This window comes from Hoplias malabaricus, chromosome 10 (assembly GCF_029633855.1).
Source record: "Hoplias malabaricus isolate fHopMal1 chromosome 10, fHopMal1.hap1, whole genome shotgun sequence".
Lineage (NCBI taxonomy): Eukaryota > Metazoa > Chordata > Actinopteri > Characiformes > Erythrinidae > Hoplias > Hoplias malabaricus.
In genome coordinates this window covers 18,522,051-18,545,644 of record NC_089809.1, presented here as the reverse complement: position 1 = coordinate 18,545,644, position 23,594 = coordinate 18,522,051, and the positions used below count along the sequence as shown (strand labels likewise).

The 23,594-nt window shown below is 41.2% G+C and overlaps 1 long non-coding RNA gene across 1 annotated transcript in view; it reads right to left on the bottom strand.

Annotated features, from left to right (window-relative positions):
- Nucleotides 1-23,594, bottom strand: part of LOC136708012 (uncharacterized) — a 91,443-nt gene that overhangs the window by 19,181 nt on the left and 48,668 nt on the right. The window contains exons 4-6 of the long non-coding RNA XR_010804309.1: nucleotides 15,961-16,106; nucleotides 15,406-15,539; nucleotides 14,114-14,249 (exon numbers count right to left, since the gene is read on the bottom strand). This is a non-coding gene — a long non-coding RNA (uncharacterized lncRNA). The remainder of the gene's footprint in view (nucleotides 1-14,113; nucleotides 14,250-15,405; nucleotides 15,540-15,960; nucleotides 16,107-23,594) is intronic.

Sequence of the window (23,594 nt, the reverse complement as noted above, 5' to 3'; positions counted from 1 at the left end):
GTGATTTACCTCTTGTTTCTCTCATTATAGTTTGGGAAAGAACCCTTCACCTGAAAATCATTTTCATATGATGAGTGAGGGTAATTAAACATGCTTATTTTTTAACGTGTAATAATGTGTTAAACCTGTTAAATATTGCTTGGTGAACATGATGGCTTTTGTGTCTCATAGCAGCAATTTCTTCTGAAAGGCTGGGGTAAATTATGCAAAATGGAAAAAAGAGAGCGAGAGAGAGAAAACTAAATATGTAATGGCCCTACTGTGTCATTTTAATAAAAAGGCACTTTAATAAAAGACCAAAGGAGGCCAGAATTTTTATTTTAGGTCTTTTTTTTTCAGTAATCATAATGATAATTAATAGCTCTCCACGACCTGCAAATTGAAAGCTATGTAACAGGAGGTCTTGTAATTGTATAATTGCAAAGCATTTAAATTAGACATATGGTGAATTTAAGTCCTAGATGTACAGTTTATTTCAGCTCTATATTGCTTTTAAACTGTCCTGTGTATTAAACCACTATTATCAGCACTAATCCATAAGTCTAAAGCACCTGCATCAGTGCACTGTGCATTTATCTATGTAGCTACTTGTTGCCCTGCAGGAGCAAGTATCCACAGGTGCATAGACAATACCTGATCATTTGTAGAATCATCAGATGTTTCCTGGTAGCAGGGAGCAGATGTTCCTCCTTTGTCTCTTACCTCCACTAAGTCTCAAGCTCTGAATGAGAGGCCTCTCTGTGGCCCGTAATTGGGCAATGCTTTCAGCACGTCACATAAACTTTCATTACTGGGGCCCCATGGTCTGGGCGCAACCCACTTCTGAGCTCAATTAAAATCATTATGACCTTGAGTTGGTCAAAGAATACAGGGCTGCTGTGGAAGTCCAGGGAGGAAGCGGACCAAGAGATTCGATTAGGAAAGGGATGGCTGGGAAACAAGATACGCAATAATGCGCTGCAAGGAGAAAGGGACGTGCCCTGTAAAGAATCAGATGATTCGGCATCGTAAATTACAATTATTTTCACCAGAAAGGTTTGAAGGAGCCACTTAGCATCTATCAGTCTGTCCATATGGCGGGGATATTAGCTAGCCCTTTTTATTCATATTCCTGCCACATGTCTGTCTGAAGCTGGATTCTGGGGAAACTGCATTATAGCAGGTGAGGAGAAGACACAGTTAAAGCCATGGGGAGGCAGCTGGTTGTAACTTTGAAATAAATCACTTATCTTCCTTCAGCATTCTAAGCAATTCCCCCACAAACACACTCTAACATTGCTCCACATTAGAAGAGAAAGGCTAAGTTTTGTTTGGCTAACGTTGTAGCCAGGGTCATGGCCCTTCCCCTCCTCAAATCTTCCCTCATCCTCTCCAGCGTGACATGTCCCACCCTTTGTCTGAGAATTCCTTGTATATAAACACTTTCTCTTTTGACGCCAGCAGTGCTAACAAGTCTGGAACAGAACATGCTAGCTAAACACTGATAGCCTTGTGAAGAGTGTGAAAAAGTACACAAATATTCTGAGGTCCACTGCCATTCTATTACCAACGCAATATATTTTAAGTGTGCTGCAAAATAATAGTGATCACATTGGTGCAGCTAAACTGATTACAATGGGGTTATGCAAGACCAACTACAGTGGCCAGGATGTTACCGGGGAAACCAACATGATTTTAATTTCATCTCAGTGTTCCTCTTGGCTCCTCTCTGTCCCTCTCTTTTTTTTTTTTTTTGTCAGGTTTTGCAGAAATTCCCATCAGTACTAACCCTCATTGCACTGCAGTTTGGAAAACAAGAACATCTTAACAGGAAACACATTTTAGGATTTCTGGAAATGACATTAGATCTTGTGCACCATCCAAACCTTACTATGCTGGACTGTCTGCGCAGTTCACAAGCAACTGTGTCTGAGCTTTGGAAGTGCTTTCTCCTGCAGTTCTGCTGGTTCAGAGATGCAGCCAATGGTTTTCCGCGAGTGCTTTGGCATGTTCCCTTGCATAGGTAATTACGGATGAAAAAACCTGATGGTGCTAGCTAAATCCCACTTGAGCCCTGCAACACATGCTCAAGCGGGCTCCTGCGCCAGTGCTTGCACCAGGTTTTGTAATTTGCGATCAGCCAAGGTGTCCAAGTCTTAATTCAATCCCAACCAGACTCAACTGGCAACTTGTCTTTTTTTTCTGGACTTGTGTAGTCTTACAATATTAAATATTAAGATCGCAAAGATTTGCTTGAGCCATGGAAAAGAGGGCATTAAAAAAAGAGAGAAAACAAGACACAAAATGTGTCTTTTTGAGCCATTTTTTCACGGCATGAAGCAAATGGGAAAGGAGTAGAAAGCCTCGGAAGTCTTTCAGTTAGGAGATTTGAGGGGAGAAGTGAGCTTGCACATCTTGTGTTTGGAGCACGTCCAATGATAGACACCCACACACCCGTATAAACACAGAGCTGGGTCTAATATAACCAGACCCAACCCTTAGGCCCCTAGACATTCCTCCTGTAGCTCCCAGAAGCCTGCATGTGGTTTCTGGAGCAGAACCACAGAGAGCGAAGGAGGAACCTGTTGTCAGCTGATACTCTTTTATAATCAACCCCAGCCCTGTGGCAGGATGAAGCAAAGGCTTGTTTGTATTTATTTCCCTCCCTCTTTTAATGGGATAATAAGACGGCAAGAACAATAAAAAAACATCCAAAACCAAAGCGCCTGGAGCTGGCAGTTATCACAAGCATTTTTCACAGCTGCCTTTCAGGACTGGTGAAAATTAAAGGGGTCATACATTTATGCAAGTCATCTGATGGAGAGTTGTCTGCCACCAGTACAGATGTCTACCTGAGGCTGAACAGATGTTAATTTAAATATTCATACAGGTAGCTATTCAGCAACCAGCTATTAATTCTATACAATCCAAAACAAAAAAATAAAACAATGTGAAACAAATACAGTCATAAAACAGTAATGCATTCAATAGTCCATCATCCCTTTAATTAATAGTTTCATTTCTGTGTCTTGCCTTTGAGCCCATGCTATAGGTCAGAGGGCTTCAAATCAAAACCCTGGATCCAGGTTCTAGGCCGAGAGTTTAAAAATGGTTGGCCAGAATTACACTCTATCTACAACTGCGTAAGTATAGTGTGATCCCAGCCTTTGGGCAGTGGTTCCACCTCTGTCCTCTCTGTAGCTCCACCTTTAGTCAGTAGTACAACCTGCGTCTTTCCCATAGCTCTGACCTTTAGCCAGTGGTCTTGATCATTTTCAAATATTTCTCTCGGTCAGTTGATAATTGCATGATGTCAGTCATGTTTGTCCTGCTGTAGTTCCCAGACATTCTCTCTTCAGTTAATACTGTTTAGATCCTTTATGTTCCCTGTTTTCCACTTCTCTATGGATTCTCAATGGAAATCCCAGGACTAACTGCTTACTGATGCTGCTTGTGGTCTAAACTCCTGACATGAATGATATGATTTGCATATATTATGTGCAGGTATTCTATGTTCATGCCGCCACTGTAAAGGTAAACAGTTAAAAAACACATGTGGGAGTAAGGACACACTGATGTGACTTTTAAAGGGGCCTACAATGAAGTGCCTCAAATATAGGTTTTATCTGAATTTAATAAAATCAAGCCACACATGCACACACAAAGGCACCGGGTGCTCCGGCTTCAGCCCACTGTCCAAAAACACACGTTGGTCCCCTCCAGGGTGTGTTCCCAAAAGGTGCCCTGTGATTCCTGGTAGGCTCTGATTCCGCCGTGTCACTGAACAGAAAAACACCAGTAGCAACAAGGACGTACAGTATCTGTAAGCTAGGATTTTTAAATTGACATGACTGTAATTCACAATCTAATGTCCAACAATTGCCTGTTTCATAAATGACAGGGCACCTGCTGTCTACATTTATTTACAAATTATTCTTATAGTCTTTTGTGTGTTTGTTTGTTTTTTTCTAGTGTCCTGAAACTGCAGATTTGGGTTTCTGACAAAATGTTTTATTTCATTGAATCAGTAATAATGGCAGGTACAGTGTATTCTCTCTCTCTCTGTGTGTGTGTGTGTGTGTGTGTGTGTGTGAGAGAGACAGGGAAATTGATACTGTATCTGTGCTATGAAGGCTACAGTGAAGGAAAAATTTCTTTGTTTTTTCCCTCACTATCCAATGATGCATTGTTCACACACACACACACACACACATTTGTACAGATAATAGGGAATTCACACAAATACCAATTATAGATTTGGCATCTATTTTTCTCCCTGTTCAGCTCTGTGTAATGGCAAGAAACCTCAATGTAAACCAACCCCCTCCCTCTCTCTTCTTCTACTCTCTCTCTCTCTCTCTCTCTCTCTCTCTCTGTGGTGGCAATTTTAGGTTGAAAATGTAAAAGTCCTTCCCAGAGTTTTGTTTCAACATCTCTGACACCTCTGAGACTGGTTTGAGATGATTAGAGAAGCCAGCCAAAACAGAGGACTTTTACTTCTACTTTAGATTTTTTTGCTACCTCTGGTCACTTCATCTTTTTTCTTTTTCTTTCTATAGTCAGCAAACAGACACGCTTGACACCTCCTGAGGAAAAGTACACTGTTAATTTATACATGAGTAACAAAGTTCATGGAGTTGCCATGGTGATGTCTGAGCATGGCCCTGAACAGGCCAAGCACGATGTCCATGATGAGAGCAGTGCAAGGTTACTTTTGCCTCTCTGAGCTCAAACTCAGCTCTGATATACTGTTCTCACTTCGGGCCGTGAGGTGTTTAGAGAGCCGTGTACATGCAATGCAGCAAGACGTGGGTGAAGGCAAAAAGAAAGTGCTCTAGGGGAAAGTGTTACAAAGACACAGGATGAATACAGGCGCAAAGCCTCATTCACACTTACCTAACACATCTACCACCATATGCTTGTACCATAAGGCTGTAAGGTAAATAAGAGACTGGACCAAATTACCCATGTGTTATAGCCTCTCCTTTCGCTTCCACTGGCCAAGCTCTGAGAGGTGTCTGTGAATAATGCTGTCTTCACAAACTCTCTCGATTAACACACAGCTTTCCAGACTAAGACCTGGCAGTATTCAAGTCATATTTAGAAGTTAAAAATAAATAAATAAAATTTTATATACTGTTGACTTGTAATGAGGCAGAAACATGATCCATTTTACCAGCTTCACTTTCAGTGAAAGTGTTGCTCTGGAGTCTGTGTAAGCTCAATGTGAATGAGGATATTGTTAAATTCTGTCTGATCTATTCATACCAGCGCAACACACAGTAATACCCCACTGTCACATCAGTATCACTGCAGTGCTGAGAGTGATCAGCCACCTACCTAATACCTGCTCTGTGGTGGTATTTTGGTACTGAAGAATGGTGTGTAAGAGGGCTAATGAAGTATGCAGAGCAACAGATGGACTACAGCCTGTCATTGTACAACTATACAGTGTACTTATATAATAAGTGTAGCTTATGAAATGAACAATTATTGTAGAACCAAGGAGGTTGTTTAAATGGTATGTAATTACATTAAGGTTAATATATAGCAAATATACCAGCATAAGATTAGGGATTATTGTACTGGTTAGCTAGTGTTAAATCTAGTGAGGTGTTTGGTTTGTGATTGCTCTCTCTCTCTCTCTCTCTCTCTCTCTCTCTCTCTCTCTTTCATTAAAGGTTTCAGGTGCTGCTGCTGATTTCCAGCTGACACAATGCTCTGGTTGGCTGACTGGACTTGGGAGGGACTGATATAAATATATGGTAGTTGGTTGGCTATTGGCTTCTCCTCTGTCTCCCTGCCATTGCTTTTTGTTGTGTGGTGATGTGGTTATAAACAAGCAATTTAAATCATAAACTGGTAGCTATATATATATATATATATATATATATATATATATATATATATATATATATATATATATATATATATATATATATTAATAATGCTGGAAAAGTATTTGGACCACCTCTGCAGTTTCTTGTTTCTATATGGCAAATAAAACATGGTTTGGTAGGATTTGGGAAGAGTTGGGGGAGACATTCTACCTAGACTAGCTGTGACACTAGTAATATGTAGGTTCTTGTAATGGTGCTATTTACTATAGATCTGACTAGCTACCCAAAGACTGTTTCAATCTGCATTATGCTCATCTTACTCAGAAAAAGTTAAAAATATGACGACTGAATAGGCTAGCTAGTCACATTAGCGGGTAAGCTAGATATGTTTCAGTTGTGTATTAGCCTCAGTTTTGTGTAACAAGTTTATTTACATGGGATTCACTAACTAGATATTTCTGACCAAGTATGGTTAAAACCACTTATCACTATTGGGACCTACTTTATAAGCATTTCTCGTATCCCCAATTAATTTGTTTGTGCGTGTGTTTTTCCCCCTCCTTTTCCAGAAATAATATGTTTTGACACACTCAATTTCATACACAAATCTGAAATTATGAGAATGTGTTGTGGACATACAGAGTAAATGATACAACTGCATTTCAGCCAAGGCGTGAGAAACAATGCGGCGTTGAGTGAAGGGGGTGCATGCAGGTGGAACAGGAGCAAAGGTAGATCAAGCTTTTCACCATAGCAACCAATGCAGCAGTGTGCCAGCCACATAACTTATGCACCTCATGTATACATTCCTGCAGAAGCCTGGTAGAGAAATACCAACACCTGCATTGCTGCGTGTTTCCCTTCATAGGCACATGCACACACAATTCTCAAACAAATATCAAGACAGGCCACACAGATACATAGCACACATACTTACACACACACTAGTCATACAAATGCAAATGAAATCACACACACACGGACACACGCATGCACACACAACCTCCTGGAGTGAAATGATAGCACTCTGTGGACAACAGGTGTTGGCACGTGTGCAACGCTTCTCCGGCAACAGCCATTGATTGCTCAGATTAATTAGGATGCAGCTGCCAGGACACTGGTGCCCACTCAACCCACAGAAATAAAAACAAAAATCTGCTCCTGGAGCTCATGCTGCTAATCCCAGAGGAGTAGAAAGATGGAGGGAGAGAAAGGGAATGGAGAAAGAAATTGTGCAGAAAAATAGGTAGAAACAGTGAATGCAAAGGACAAACACTGGCTTCCTTTATTTATATATTTATTTTACCTGCAGAGACATAGAAGAGCAGCTGATCCAATTAATGCTATCAGTGACATCCCAGCCGTAACCTGCAGCAGGCCAGCTCATGTTCTGATAAACTAGATGTAAGCCTCTATCAGCCCAGTGCTCCTACACCGCAAAAGCTGCTTAGCTTGATAGCTATCGTTATGCAACGGTGAGTTGGTTTATTGAGATCTGAAACTGAATGCTAGGCTTTGATGTGGGCATTGCGTTACCTCAGAGGACTTACCATTACCAAGAAATGACTAATCCCAGTCATGTCTCAACACTTATAAACATTGTTCCTGCTGCTGCTCGCTCTCTTCTAAAATGACTTCTGTATATGTTTTGGGTGAATTTGTTACCACTCATGAACTCATGACGCATGATAAATGAGAAACAATTAGGTCACATCAAAGCACCTCTTATATGACCAGTATACTGAGGGTTTGTAAGGAATGAGTGACATACAACACCAAAACCAAAGGGTTATCATTATAAGATGGTAACATTCATTCATTCATTTTCTGAAAGCGCTTCACCTTTATCAGATTTCCATTTAGTCCAGAGCCTACCCAGAACAACAGAATGCCAAGAAGAGACAAAAACAATAAGATAAATAACCACAACTTGCCTTTTCATGTTGTGCAAACAAGATGACATTACAATTTGGAAAAAGGGTTATCCCTATTATACACTCTTGAATGCACATTTAAAAAACACAAATCCAGACATGAAGCTCCATGAAATCCAGCCCTGACTCATCCGCCATAATTTTACTTATAACACTATACTGTAGGAAACTTTTTGAGGGCTACATTACATCTGCATAAAGCCTTCATGAAAACAGACACAGTCATGTATTGATATTTATAAATGCTTATTCCAAAAGTCATCCGCTATGATGTCAATTTGAATATCTCATTTTCCCTACATTATAATAAGTGAATTCAGGAGCATAGTGAACTGTTCTCTACACTGCCTCATGCAGGTTTTTACCAAACAATGCAGTGTATTATGGGTTGTATTATCTGCTATCTGCTATGTACATGGGGTACAAAGAGTTCAAAAGCCATAGATTCATTGTGACATTAGTTTATGTTCTGACATTTTTCAGGGTAAAATGGCATGTTATGACAATTATTTTTTGTTTGTTTGTTTGTTTTTTGTCATGGCAAATCCACCTACCAATGTATGTTTTGGACTGTGGGAGTAAACCCATGCAAATACAAGGAAAACAAACCTGAGGTAGCCTTATGTAGTTGTCATGTAGCTTCCAAAACAGTGCCCTACAGTAAAGTGTTACCCTTTTACTGTACCAGGTATTACAACATCTTAGAAAACGAGCAAGGAGATTATTTTATTGTTTTGGCTGATCTGTGTATGTTATTAAAATAGTTTTTGTTTCTCTTTCCAAGTTTTGCATTTGAATCTATGCACAAAGGCTGCCATATTATACACACCAGGCTCACATCTAAACAGAAATGTAATCTGTGTCAAATTAGTGTCATTGTTTTTTTCTGTGTGTGGGAGTAAGGCTGTGTCAGACCTTTTTGGGGGAAAAAAAAAACAAACAAAAAAGAATTAATTTGACCTAAATCTAGCTTGGCCATCCTTCCCCATCATCGCTGACCACTTGTTTAACGGAAAACTGCAGCTTTTGGTTCGAGTGTATGGGATGCGTGCCACCTCTCATCAGCCCTTATTGTCTGGAACATCCTGTTATCACAACACACACTCTCGCTGAATCTGATTACACACGCCTGCTGCTGATCATGGGTTTGCGCTCTGTAAGCAAGCTGCACAATCCACTGTCTTTGTGCTTCTTTAACTGTACTGCGTGGGACGATTTTAATTTAGAGTAGCAAAGAAAGCACTCATTGGTTTTCATTAGTGTAAAGTGACCCATTTCTGACAAGGCGCAATTAGAAAGAAGAACAATCATACTACAGACAGGACACAAATATGCAGACTGATTACCCCTGCACCAAATGCCCTTATGTGTTTGGGTTAGAGCTATAGCTCAGTGTTTGCCATAGGAGAAATGACTCTAGTGCAGCCCTACCTTCAATGACCATCAGTTCGAATGTGTTTTTATTCAGCATGTGTATAGATATAGTGATACAAACACAGGCAATGCCGTGTTCCTAGAAAATGAGCAAATTAACAAATCTAGGCTTTGTGGACATGCCTCACTGTTTGTTTAGCCAGTGTCATGTGTAAAAACTTTTCTGGCCAAAAACCTTCATATGTTCCTTTTTTTTTCTTTCTTTCCACCACAGCACAATTTTCTACTCTGCCACACATCTGAAATAGTGTTCCCCTCGGAGAGTTCAGCTTCTGAGTCTCGCGCTCGTCCAATTTACTCTTTGTGCTCCTTTTTTCCTGATGTCACTGTAAATGCTGCCATTATCTCTGCTCTACACTGTCAACGTTTTGTCCATAACCGACACACGCCCACAGAGTGGAGGCCATTAGGCCGGCGGCGAATGAAAACATCGAGACGTTTCTCGGAAAATTGCCCTCGCTGTAGGTAGGATGCAGCTTTATTGTTTTTATTGAGCCAACGGAATGTGGTAAACAGTGTTTTGTTTCATCAGAATATGATGTTTGAAGAATGGAGTTTATGATCCTCAGATTCCTTTGTGAGACCAAGTAGAAATTAAAATACATTCACCGTATCTACATCAAAAAACAGAGGTAAAAATATCTATATATCTATCTGGTTAATCAGTACTCTCTAATGAGGATGTCCTAAAAGCTTTCAAGCATTTTCACAAAGACTGTGCCAGAGGAAGATGTCTATTCCACTGATGTTCTCCAACTATTTATTTCTTCAGATTCCATTTCATGGAGTCTACCCAGAATAAAATATGCCCTGAATGCCCTAAAGTTGCTATAATTTTCTTGAACAAATATGAGCTAATTTTACTGTGGCTACCATCCACCATTTATAATAAATTATGATGATTCCCACTAATTGCAGTTTAATGCCCTACACTAACGAGGAATTTGGCCGTACTCATACTCTTAGTCATATAATATATCACTGTTGGATTTATGTCTTGTACACATCATGTCCTAATGTTTATGGACACATGCTCATGCTACATTTCTTGTGCATTGCAGCAGTAACAGCCTCTAGTGTTCCGAGATGTTGGAACATTTTTTGTGAAGATTTGAAGGCATTCAGCTCTGAAAGCATGAGGGAGTTCAGGTACTACCGATAGAGGCTTAGTTCTGGATATGAACTGGATATGGCCACTCCAACTCATCTAAAGGGTACTAAAATGGTGTTCCATCACTCTAGAGAACATATTTTCTTTTTTCCAAAGCCCAGTTTTGCCTGGGGGGTGGGTTTATATAACCCTCTAGCCCAAACTTGGTATTGACGTTAAGTAGCTCATATGCTGCTCCAGATTTTCCAAAGAGGTACTGTGGAGACAGCTGAATGTCTGTGTCCACAGTGAGGGAAACGGCTGACAGTTTTTGACATGTAATTGGACATGAAGTGGATCATAAGAAGAAACATAAAATAATAAATGGTTTACTACCCCTATCTCTAAAATTATTACTGTAATACACAACATACATGATTATTTATTTTATAATGAACACAGGCTGAAGAGGGAATCAGAAGGATATTGGAAAAAGAGGCACCACTAAGTAGTTTGTTAATGTCAGAATGAAAATGGGCTGATAAATGGAAACTTCAAAAAGTTTTGACCAAATTTTGAACTGTTATCCAGGCTGAAGGCCCCTCAGGATAATTTTCGGAGTGTTATAAATGTCCTCGTTTCATATAATGAGCTTTAGAAATACACACACACACACACACACAGAGAGGGAGAGAGAGAGAGAGAGACACTCCAAGCTCATTCCTGAGGTGTAACCTGACCCTCTCCCGGAGCTCCATTTGCAGCTCTGCCAAATACAACACACAACGTTCGGCTGCCAAATAGCGCGGCAGGACAGCCCTCCTGATCCTCCTGCTATCCTCTACAGCTATCTATCACACACACACCCAGCATCTCCATGATGCCCAACAAAGGCTCAGACCATGTGTCCCTCTGAAACAGCTCAGACAGAATAGAAGGTGATTACCCCTCTAATTCCATCCATGTTCGCCGTTATATTGGCACATTACAATGCGTCTCAGTCAGGTGACGGCGCTTTATCTGTGAAGCATGGCACAGTGGGTGAGAGATTCCCCATTCCGTTTTTCATTACCAATGGAGGGTCCTCCTGGACCCTTCCTGCCCCTTCATATCCCCCTCTGTCAACCCCAGAGGAGAGGGATAGAAAAAAAAGAAAAGAATGTGCCTGTACAAAATAGGAGCTATGTCAGGGGAAAATAGACTCCCATTTACTGATAGTTATCAGAATTACTGTATTCATTAAACTCAATGCAAGCAAAGGTTGCCACTGTGTGTGGAAGGTGATCCATTCACTGCCCGTGCCTTATCCTTCACTAATGTTAGTTATCATCTGAAGCGCAGAGCCACAATGAGACATCCACTCCGCCAATGAGGGAGAGAGACAGAAACAGACAGCAGACAACAAAGAAGGGGGTCTGTCTGAGCCTCGGATTTTTAATTCACTTTCAAAAGAAAACCGAGACAGGAAAATGAGGAAAGCAGAAGCGAATTTGACAGAGAGAAGAAATGTGGATCAGTGGCAGGATTTGTCTTACGTTTGTCCCAAAGCATCCCTCCTTATCGCTCGCAAAAACTCAAGAGAGGAACAGAGTTTGCATTTATTTCTACTCATTCTGAGATGGAGCGAGAGAGGGGGGTGTTATTCATTATTCAATTCTTCTTGTCCTCTTTTCCTGAGGTGGAAGAAGGGGGTGGGGTAGATCCGTGAAGTGCATCCTGTTAACTATATTGACACAGCCAGAGAACCGGGTGCATTCTGTATCCTTTTGATGGAGACTTAAGCAGGAAAGACATCCAAGAGAATTACGGAGAATTCCTGAGGGATCCATCGATTAGAGCCGGGACTAATCTTGGGAAGCAGGATAGAGCTGGCGTCCTGTCGTCTCTGACGTATGGGTTGCCATTAGCTCAGTCTCTTCCTTCTGAGAATAAATCCACATTACAGAGCAGCAGGGATGACAGCTGTTTGTCAACTGTCGTTGTTGGTTGACGGTGTTGGTTTTTAAATATTTTACAGTGTCAGGCTGTTCATATTTCACATGCTTGATTGGAATTACCTGAAAATCCCAGAACATCAAGAGGAAACCCGTGGAGACATAGGGAAAACACCCTGAAAAGTCATCTATACCCAGGACCCCAAAAAACCCTTGAGCTGTTTGACTGCAATACTTCCTGCAGTGCCACCTTTCTGCCATGATGGGAGGGGGATAAATGATCACAATTACCCTTGATACTGTGTTTTGGCTGCTAATTCTTAGTCCTAAGGTAAAAAAAAAATGGTACATATAAAGTTTTTCCTGCTGAACTATCACTTTAAATATAACATGTGGTGGAATGACCCTTGAAACTCCGTGGGTGCTTGCAGTGAAGGGCAGTGGCCCTGGATGGTCAGTTTTCTGTTGTCAGGTCACAGTGCTGTCTCAGCTCTGGCGTGGTGTGACTGTTCTGTCTGTGACCTGCTGGTTCTGGAGACCAGTCAAGGTTGAAGCACATGCCATGAGCTTCCAATTAACCTCATCCACTAGCTGTGCTCATCTCAGCCATCTATCACACCATTCCTGCTAATACCACTTAATAAAATGATTAAATTATCATTTTCATCAGCTCTGCTGTAATGGAATCATACATCCTCCTTAACCAAGGCGTCAGCAGTCCTGCTAAGATATGTGAGATGTGTACAGCAGGAAAGGGGCAGAATGATCCCGCACTTATGTCTTTTATTCAGCCCCCAGTTTGTGAAGCTCAGACACTTCAGGTTATGATAGGATTTTCTCAAAGAATAGTTGAGATTTTTACATTTTTTACTATCATCAGGTTGAAGGTAGAATTTTGTTTAGCTATGGTTAGGATGGGGCCAAAGTTTTTTGGGCTACAAACAAATTGGGCCACATTTGGTTGTGCTGTGATGACCTATGGGCAGGGTGGGGCAGAACTTTGGGATATAGTCAGGTTGAGATCAAATTTGTTTTGGGCTATGGCCAGTTTATTGCAGAATGTTTTTTTAGGCTATGGTCAGGTTTGGGGACAGAATTATGTTGGTGTGATCAGTTTTGGGCAGAACTTTGATGGGCTGTGGTTAGATTATGTCAGAATTTTGCCAGATTGAAGTGTATTAATCAGATTGGAACAGAAAATTGTCCATCTTATCGAGTACAGACAGAAACTTCTCTGGCACCCGTCAAGTTCACACAAATTTAAATGTATCTTTGGTTAAGTCTGGACAAATGTTTTTCAGGTTGCAGTCAGGCTAAGGCTAAAATCTTGAGCTGTGGTCCAAGTTGAGTCACACAGTCCTCAAGCTGTTTTTCATGTTATGTCCTCAGTTCAAATTTTCAAGCCAGACTAATGCCCTTACAGCATGCAAAGCACTGAGCACTTGATAACAGTGTGGGGGGAGATGTTTACAATGGAGCATGAAGAAATGCAAGGCAGAAATAAGGGCGGGGTGAGAGCAGAATGCAGAAAGCTGGGAGAATGAGTTAGCCTTTGATTGGGGATGTGTGGAGAAAGCCGTCAGGCGTGACCTCTTTAACGCCTGTCATAGGGATGGAGCGGCTCAGTGGAGAATGCAGTGAAGGAGTAAAGCTCAGGTCTGCAATTGTCTTTGCTTCAGCCCACTCACAGCCGGAAAGGACCACCATGACCTTTTGTTTGTCTTTGATAATGTAGAGGGGAATGGGAGTCAGAGGGACACTAGGTTAGGCGGTCATTCAGAGAGCAGGCTTGTTGAAGAGATATTTGAGAGCCCGGGGCTTGGTTGAGTGGGATAAGGACACACACACACACACACACACACACACACACACACACACACATACTGTAGAGCACTAACTGACCTCAGCGAGCTCTTCATCATCTTGCTGCTGGCTGGCATTAATGCTTAATTGATGTCACAGAGGCACTGCTGATCAAAGGCTTTTTATCCATCCTCCAGCGAAATGGTCTCCGCAGCTCCACCACCACAAGCAGGGCCTGCAGAAAGGAGGTAGGAAAGCTGTGTGTATGTGTGTACGGCTGTGCAAGAGATTTTTTTTTTGCCATCCATCCAAGCACAAATGCCCCCTCTTCCTGGCAATTACCCCCCTCCATCTCAGCCCTTTCCATTTAGGTGCCACCCCACTCACCAGTGTGGAGAGCTGCCACGCTGACAAGCCTCGGCCTAGATTAGAGCCAATCTTATTTGTGTCAGTGGGTGCTCAATTTCCCCTCCATCACACCACTGACATCCATGGAATGGGCTCTTTAGTTTTTTTGTTCACTATTGTGTGATTAGGTCTGCGTGACAGCCCCTCTCCAAACCATAAGAGTGCACTGTACATCAAAAGCAGCCCACTGTCATGGCACAAATCCAGCCTGAACGTTCAGATGTTGCGATCCATTCAAATAAACGACCAAACATGAAATGCTGTGGAAGTGACATTTTCCTATTTTCAATATATACACATATGTTAATAACCTTTCCCTGCCAGGTAACTGAAAAAGCATCAGCCTATATTATCATACCTGGTCCATACACCACTCATCAAACATGTGAGAATGAATAGGCTTTCAAAATCGTTTCCATGCTTGTTTCTATTTATGTCCTTATGAAGCTTGCCATGGATCCAGATCCCACCTGGAATCACTGGGCACAAGGCAGGAACACATATTTGACTGGGCACCAGTCCATCATAGGACTTACACATTCACCCTGTCACTCACACACTCACATCTGCGCACAACACACCTACCAACATGTTTTTTGGATTACTGGAGGAAACAGAAGTACCTGGAACAAAACCCATTCAGACAGAGAGAACATACCCTCAAGCCCAAGATCCTGGAGATGTGTGGCAATGACACTACACTACATCTCTTTGATTTAGAGATGTGTGTCTGTGAAAAGTCTTGTAAAGTTTAAGGTTCTTTCCCCATTTAAATGTTATTACACAATTGGTTCTATGGCATCACCTATATTTTTAAGAGTGTACCTGCGTACAGCCCAGTCACAGACGTTTATATTATATGGTTATCCAATAAAATGGCCACTGAGACTAGGTACATGGTAGGATGACCTATTAAACTGCATGCATATGTGTGGTGTTTGTGTAAGACCTCCAGGCAATATTGTACTTATAGAGTTACTGACCCTCTCTCTTCCGCTCCAGGCTTAGGGAACAATGGGTGGTGCGCCCCCCTCAAGGCCAAGGCTTGGTGGGGTGGTATTTATGCAAGCAGCAGGCACTCCGGAAACCAGGAACTGTTTTAGATCCTCCAAGATGGCTAAGGAGAGGAAGAGGAGAAGAGGAAGAAAAGTCAGGTGGCATAGCGACACATGGGGTGCATAATGAAAAGCATTGTGCTCGCTTCTACACAGTGTCCTGAACAGAGGGTCAACTAATGTTTTATTCAGAGGCTATGTTGTATGTATGTGTGTGTGTGTGTGTGTGTGTGTGTGTGTGTGTGTGATTTCATTCAAAGCCTGCAGGCTGATTTTATACCACCTATTTTGCTATTATGTGCAAGTACATGGCAGCTCCAGCTTGTATAGAACACGCCTGGATAAACGGAATTAATTTCTGGCCTCTTATTCATTGCAGTGAATAGGATTTTGCATTGATGTGGACTGTCAATTACGACACCCTTTAGCTATTTATTAGATATATCGAACAGAAAGGTGGAAGCAAGGTGGGATACGACTCACAGTCATGCGCTCTGATGAAAGAGTCGCTGGTGATGTTGTAAAAGGAGAGACAGCCCTATTTTAGTGGCTCTGCAGCCCTTAGGGCCAATGATTTATCCAGCTCAGTGTGAAGAGCAAGGTTAAGTCAAGCCTCCAGCTCACCCAACCTGTGAATTAATTACACATACCAAAACAGGTCAATTATACCAACATTTATTTGTCCTCTGTATAAATCTGTTCAAAGGGTTGTCCAGATGTATCTAATATTGTGAGAACAAAAATATGTTTACCAACATAAATTGTGGTGACTTGTCCAAACTGGCCCAAATAGCATAAATCGTATCATTGATGAAGACATCTCTTAAGATTGGTTTCAGTTAGGGATAGGTTTATGTTATGAATACATATGTTTAAGGTTAGGGTTTGGGATTAGTTAGTAGTATGTATGGTAAGGGTTTGGTTAAGAATAGGTGACCAATACATATGAATAACGTTAGAATAAATCTCCTCATAATTAATATAGGTCTACATTGTGTCCTCATAGTCAAGACTACATGTGTGGGTGTGTGTGTGTTCCAGATATAAATCATGTTGTGGGGACCAAAATACGTTCACATATGTACACATGACATGTGTTAAATTTAGTGTACGGTTTGGGTTAGGGTTAAGGTTAGGTTAAGTCTCCATAAAACAAATGGATATGTGGGTGTGTGTGTGTGTGTGTGTGTGTGAGCATTCATGCAACCAGGAATTTATCACATTGTGTCGACAAAAACATCTTTACACATTTATTTGGGGACTTGTCTTCCTTGTGGGGATCACCAGCCTGCCCTCACCATGTAATAATTAACTTTAAGATAAACAAATATTTTACGACTAAGCTAGCAGTACTTAAGGGTAACTTAAAGTCACCACACAATGAATGAAAGTCTATGTGATATCTCCATAATTTACAGATGCAAGATTGTTTGTGTGTGTGTGTGTGTGTGTGTGTGTGTGTGTGTGTGTGTGTAAGAGACATGTGTAAGTGCATACCTGAAAACTTATTTGGTGGTAGGTACAAGACATCCACCAAAGAGTGTTTTTCACATTTAAGAACTATATCTCAGTAATTAGTAAAATAAAATAGTACTTAAAAAAGTACTATTTTTACTTCCATTAAACTCTCATCAACATGAATTATATAAAAACACAGGAAAAGTATAGGTTCAATGGTGTTTTTTCAGAAAGCAAATATAATGCCTATATTTACAGTGTAGACTATTGTGACCACTGGTTCTTATTTTCACCACTGCAGATACATCTTATTATCCGTCAGAAAATACCACTTTAAATTTTCTACAGCTTTCATTTTGTAAAGTATGACTCAAAAATTGATTGAATATTGATCCCATCAAAGAAATGACTAATGTAGCTTAGAGTGTTGCAAAATGACTGTTGCTTAGTAACCGTTTTGTAAAAGAATGATGCAGGTATGGTGAAAAAAAGTGTTGCTAGGTATAACAATGCAGATATAAATGCTAAATATATACTAAATATATAACTAAATAAATTACTAAATTAAAAATTTCTTTAAAAAAAAAGTGTCCCCATATTTGTCTGGGAGTATATGTTCCTGGAATGCCTGGGATTCTGGCTATTTGCACTTCCCAGTTTGAGCCTTTGGAGCCTTTCTGTCCTGCATGGATTCCAGCTTAGAGCATGTTCTCTTGTTAGCCTTCTTTGGACTCAATTTATTCATATCCGAGTTGTCTTCCACTGGCATGGAGTTTCCATAGCTTTGGGGAATCCAATGTCTAGCTTCTCTCTGCTCGTGTTCTGGCTCCAGCTCATGCCATATGTTCAAGACTCTGAAACAGCCTCATTGTTTTGTGAGAAGAAAGGCATGTCCAGCTTTTATAGAAGACCCAACACAGGCATCTGCTCTAAGAGAATTAAGGTGCCAGTGTTTCTTTATTTAAAGCAAGTGAAAGCCGATGCACACCTTAATTAAGACAATTAAGCGAGCGAGGGTCTAGCAGCTGTGTTTGTGGGCCGGATTCAGCCAGACTGATGCAGTTTAGTTGAGTGAGTTTAGTGAACAATCAGAGGCGGATCGATATTTCCCTATAGCTCCTGCTGGCAATGAATAGTTTCCAGGCGCCTCCATCCACTATTCTCTGTTTCTGTCCAACACACAGGAGCAGGGCCAGTGCATTATACATCACAGACTTAGATAAGAAGTCCCTCCATCCTCATCTCTCTTTCTCTGTGCTGAGATGTCCCAGTGGAGGGAGGTTTGATGAAGTGCCAGCTTCCCTCCCTCTTACTCTCTGTGTGTGAGCCAACTGTCCGCATGCATGAGTGTCCTCATCTGTCAGATGGCATGCTCCTCGTCAGATTCTGTTTTCTCTACTGGGCACAGGTGAGGCTGGCCCTGTGTTCTTATCCCTTAGCACACATCCACAACTGGCCAGCCCCACACCATACGGCCTCCCTGCCCATGATCAACAGACTGAGACGGTCCTCTTATGAATCCACCACTATGTCCCTTGCATGAGTTCCTATGCTTTTTTTTTTTTTTTTTTCTTCGATGGGTCCTGAAATCCTCTTGCTAAGTGTGGCGCCACGCGTGACATTTTGCCATTTCCGGGTCCAATTGCACCTTTGGTCCCATCTCTTACGACATGTGTTTATGGTTTGAATAAAGCTGAATATCTCAATCAATAATGTTATCTTGGTTCAGGAGTTTATCAAAAGGAGTAAATTAAACGTAAAATGAAGCAAACATGTCTTTGGCAGCACTGTTTGCACATTCGCAGCTCATTCTGATCTGTGAGACTGATTGTGTGCTCTGCCTCTGGGAGAGAGAGCTGCTGCAGTTCAATCTCTGGGAGCCGATGAACCGCAGAGAGAGAGCTGTCTCCCGCAGCTGTCTCTGGGAGCCAAGGGCCCACAGAGAAAGAGGCGTGTCTCCCGTTTCTCCATCTCTGGAAGTACAGGAGCTGCAGAGAGAGATGTCTCCTGCTCAAGGTAAGTCCAGGTGTTCTAACAAGTTGCACTATCGATTATCTAATATAAAGTAGCTAAGGTTTGTAAAGAAAGGAGCTAGATTTGGTGCTGGTTGCTTTTTTTTTCGTCATATCAATTAGTGTCTGAAAAGTCACTAAATCTAGCGACAAAATCACTAACTTGGCTATACAGAGCAGCGGTTTGGACCCGGACATGACGTTTCACAAGGTCGCTACGTCACAACTTAACAAACGGACAGACAAGGAATCTTAAATCTTCTATCTTAAATCCCAGTAAGTGTTCTAGAATCACTGTTAAAACAAGGGCTTTCAGTTGTTTTTAACTAAATACTCTGAGTATATATCAAACCATGACAACTGTGAACTTTCCGAATACTGTTGTATGTCATTAATTAAATAAGCTTCATGAAAAGTTCTATATAACAACAACATTGTAGAAGCTTCACTGTCAAAATATAATATAAATATTAAAAAAAATAACTATCTTATAATACAAGTTTCCTTCGTACATCTTCAACTAGACTTGCTGTCTATAATTTCAGCCTTATTAAGATCTTATTAATCTTATCCAGAATGTGAATAATTGAAAAGAAGGCTACATAGTGAGTATCCTATAGAAAGGACTTTACGCAGCAAGAACTTTCAGTGGAAATTTCCTCAGGGCTCCCCAGATAATACATATATTTTCTGCGTATGTGTTGGAAGATTTAGCAAGAATACGAACTGTATAAGGACTTGACATTTCAAAAACCACTTCCTCCATTTGTGATCAGGGGATCTCTGTTTAAGCTTTTAATAAACCTCCAAATAATATAAATGTTTTATAAAAGTTAAACATTTTACAGAGTACTGTAAGTGTACATTTATTCATTCATTCATTCATTCATTCATCTGAAGTAAATGGTTTATTCTGGTCAGGCTTGCAGTAGGCCCAAACACAGGTCATCTCACACACACCCAGTTGCTCACACTCTCTCACCCTTGCACAGCTTCATACAGCCAATCCACCCACAGACTTCTGTGGAAACTGTAGCAGCCAGAGAAACCCACACAGACGAGGGGACAACACACAAGTCACAGACAGTGACCTAATAAAAGGATTAAATACAGGATTTAGAGATCCTAGAGCTGTGTGGCAGTGATCTGTTGCATTCAGAGGGACTTTTCCACTTCTTGGCTCCTTCTTGACTCAGCTGGGCTCATTTTTATTTTCCATTAGGTAAATCTGGTACTTGGTCCCTGGAACCGGGTACTCCTCATGGTTCAAAGAGACTCAAGTAAGGACTAAACGTGACATGTTTCTTTACACTGCAAAATGCCAACATCCAGCACAAACTAGCCACTTGTAAAATCTCCAGGCTACAGCAGCAATCACATTTTTTCTGACTCTCAACAACATCTCATAAATTAATGCCATATTGTCTTAAAGAGGTTCAAACACTCTTTGGATTGGTGGCCAACAAGAATCCCAGCAAGAGTTGGACAGAGCAACGTGGAACTAGGACACTACGCTGTGTTCAGTCCCAAAAAGCAACAACAAAGATACTGCTGCCGTCTCTAAGCAAGTACAGCAAATAGAACCATTTATAGTCCAGTAGAGCTGCTACCATGCAGTGCAAAAAAATTCCACCAGGGAATTTGCAAATTCCCTTTGGAAAATTAGAAATTTTCTAGCTATGTGATAATGCTGAACTTTTCTGGACTCTCACAGGCACCCTTAGAGTTGCTGAACATAGTTTCTCAAACTCCAGCAGCAAATGTTAGAAAATATAAAGGCCTTTTACTAAAGCTGAAGTTCTTTTGACATTATCAGACTGACTCTCAGTGAGTCAGTGCCCTTAAGGGAATCCATGTTAAGCCTTAATTTGCGCTGTGACGTGCAACACCTTTGCATGGCACCTGAAGAACTCAGTAACAATCTCATTACAGAGGATCACACCTATGACAATATAAGACAGATGTGAATAAGAGAGAATAGGAAAGTAAGGCACATAAGCCAGGGGTAGAATTCTGCTTCAGAAAAGAGATAACAAGTACTTCGGATGTTTACGTGACAAGATCTGATCTCTTCATGACCAGCCGTACGGCTGTGGGAGAAGCAGAACAGCTCTGAAATTCCTGCACAATGACTGCCATTCATACACTGAGATCAAAGCTTCAGCCACCCTACACCTGCAGACTGCAAGAGCAAACAGAAATTTCAAAAACAACTTGCAACCATTCAAAAGAGCATCTTTTGGCAGAGTGAGCCTAATAACCTCATTAGCATGCTGAATTATTAGCTGCATGATTGGGTGAAATAGTGAAATATTTGGTTGAATATTTAAGATTCAGCTGCTGTTAGTTAGCCCCAGCTCAAGAGGAGTGACCTGAAGCTCATATTAACTCTCACAGCCATCTTCACCCTCTCTCTCTCTCTCTCTCTCTCTCTCTCTCTCTCTCTTTCTCTCTTTCTCTCTCCAGTAATACTCTCTCTCAGAGGGCTTTGAGAGATGAGAAACTCTGCGATCTTCTCACAGCACTTCAAAGTATGATTTAATGGAATTAGCCGGTCAGTTGTGGAGAGGCAGGGGAGAGAAATGTCAACAAATCTCATCAAGAGAGGAAAGGGTGAGAAAAAGACATGCAGAACTAAAGGCCTGTTACGTAATCTATTACATTAAAGCCGTCGGTTACTTTGTCCTCTGACTTTTACTCAACTGTCTGACAATGACTGAGAGAGTGTGTGTAATTAAAAAGGGCTTTGTCTGCTCCCTTCTCGGTGGGATCGCATGATTGGATGTGTTTTTGTCCTTCAGTTTTGGCTGAATATTTTAAACCAGTCATGATTAAAGGCTCTAACCCATTGCTGTTTTACTGTGGGAAAAATACAAGTCATGAGACTTAAAGACTTGGATCAGCCATAACATTACAATGGCCGTCTTGTTTATACAGCCATTTTATCAGCCTCATATAGCTGCAGTTCTTTGTAGTTCTACAATCACTGACTGTTGTCCATCTGCCTCTGTATATTTTGTCAGTCCACTCAATAGTCAGGACTACCACAGAGCAGGTATGATTTGGGTGTTGGATCATTCTCAGCGCTGCAGTGACGGGTTATGTGTTGTGGTGGTGTGAGTGGATCAGACACAGCAGTGTTGCTAGTTTTTTAAAGACCTCAATATCACTGTTGGACTGAAAATTCTCCCTCGACCAAAAACATCCAGCCAAAAAGTGTCCACAACAATGTTGTGTCCATGGAAGAAGGACTAAAGGATGACCAACACAAATTTTGCAGCCACGGATGAGCTACTGTCTACTTTACATTCACAGACCAAAGAGGTAGGTGTGTCTAACAGAGAGTGGACACATTTTCCAATTTTCCATCAAGTAGAAGAACCAAAGAGCCATTGCTTTGCTATCTTTGAAGAACTGTATCAGTGACATTCACTATGTTCTTCACTCAGTCTGCAATGTCCTTGTTGCATTGAGAAGGATCCACCACTCAAACAATATGGGGTCAAGAGGAATGGGATCAAGGTCAGATGACAAACTGTGCAGGCCAACAGACAGGCCATAGTCAGTAATGGCACATCTGTACAATGGAGCTATATCGTAGGTGGAGGTAAGTAGATAGTGAGTGTATATATATATATATATAAAGTCTGGAGATATGTAAGCACATATTTAGAGCAGTAATAATGAGTTAGCTTTGAGAAGCTTCTGCTGTTTGTGTCAGATGAGGGGACGAGGCCCGTAGGGAGGTTTAATTAGATATGATATCTTAATTTGCACACAACACTACTTTACCGTAATTGCATAGCTTGTTTTTTTTTGGTACAAAGACTAAGCAGGCAGCAGGTTCTCCCGGAATGCCTGTTGACTCTGGCAATAAAAACAGCTCATTCAGGGATGGTAGAAAGCTACTTTCTTTAAGTGAGACTTGTGCTCCAGCCCCATGAGAACACATTGCCTGTAATTCATCACAGTCACTAATTACGCAAAGGTATAAGTCATTCTCTCTTTTCTAGAAGAGAGGCAGAGAGTCAAGGGGAAGGCAATCACAACAATGAACAGAGTAAGAGAACGCAGTGGCAGTGCGAGGATAAAAGCGCCATATGTCAGGAAGAGAGAGTGCTGTGGTATGATTAGAAGGCATATTTCAGCAGAACTGAAGGAGAAAAGGAACTGAGCTATTTTTTGGGCTTGATGCCTGTTTTGGAGTGTTGTTTGCCTCTTTGGAAATGAGGGAGAAAAAAAAGAACCTGAGAGAGAGGGAAAAAAAGAAAGAAAAATAAAAAGTCAGTGAGGGTTAATTTTCTTATTCCATTTTTTTTCCTCTTCAGCTTTTTTTCATCATCAGAGCAACAAAGTTGCCACTGTTGTTTTTCCCCTCCTAGCAGACATGGTTGTCATGGAGACTGGACTGCAAACCCAGCTTGGAGCGAGCATAATGCACAGGTCGAGAAGTTAACGACAAAGAGATTAAAACGACAGGTAAAAAACAGGTGATCGAACAGCCATGATGGCAGGTGTTATTGCAAGAAATGACAAACACGAGTTTCACTTTTCTACTAACTAGCTTAAGAGCACTGAATAAGTTAACAAGCTCACTCCAGTTACAGCTGCAGATCTCCCACAGCTCCTGCATCTGGATACTTCACT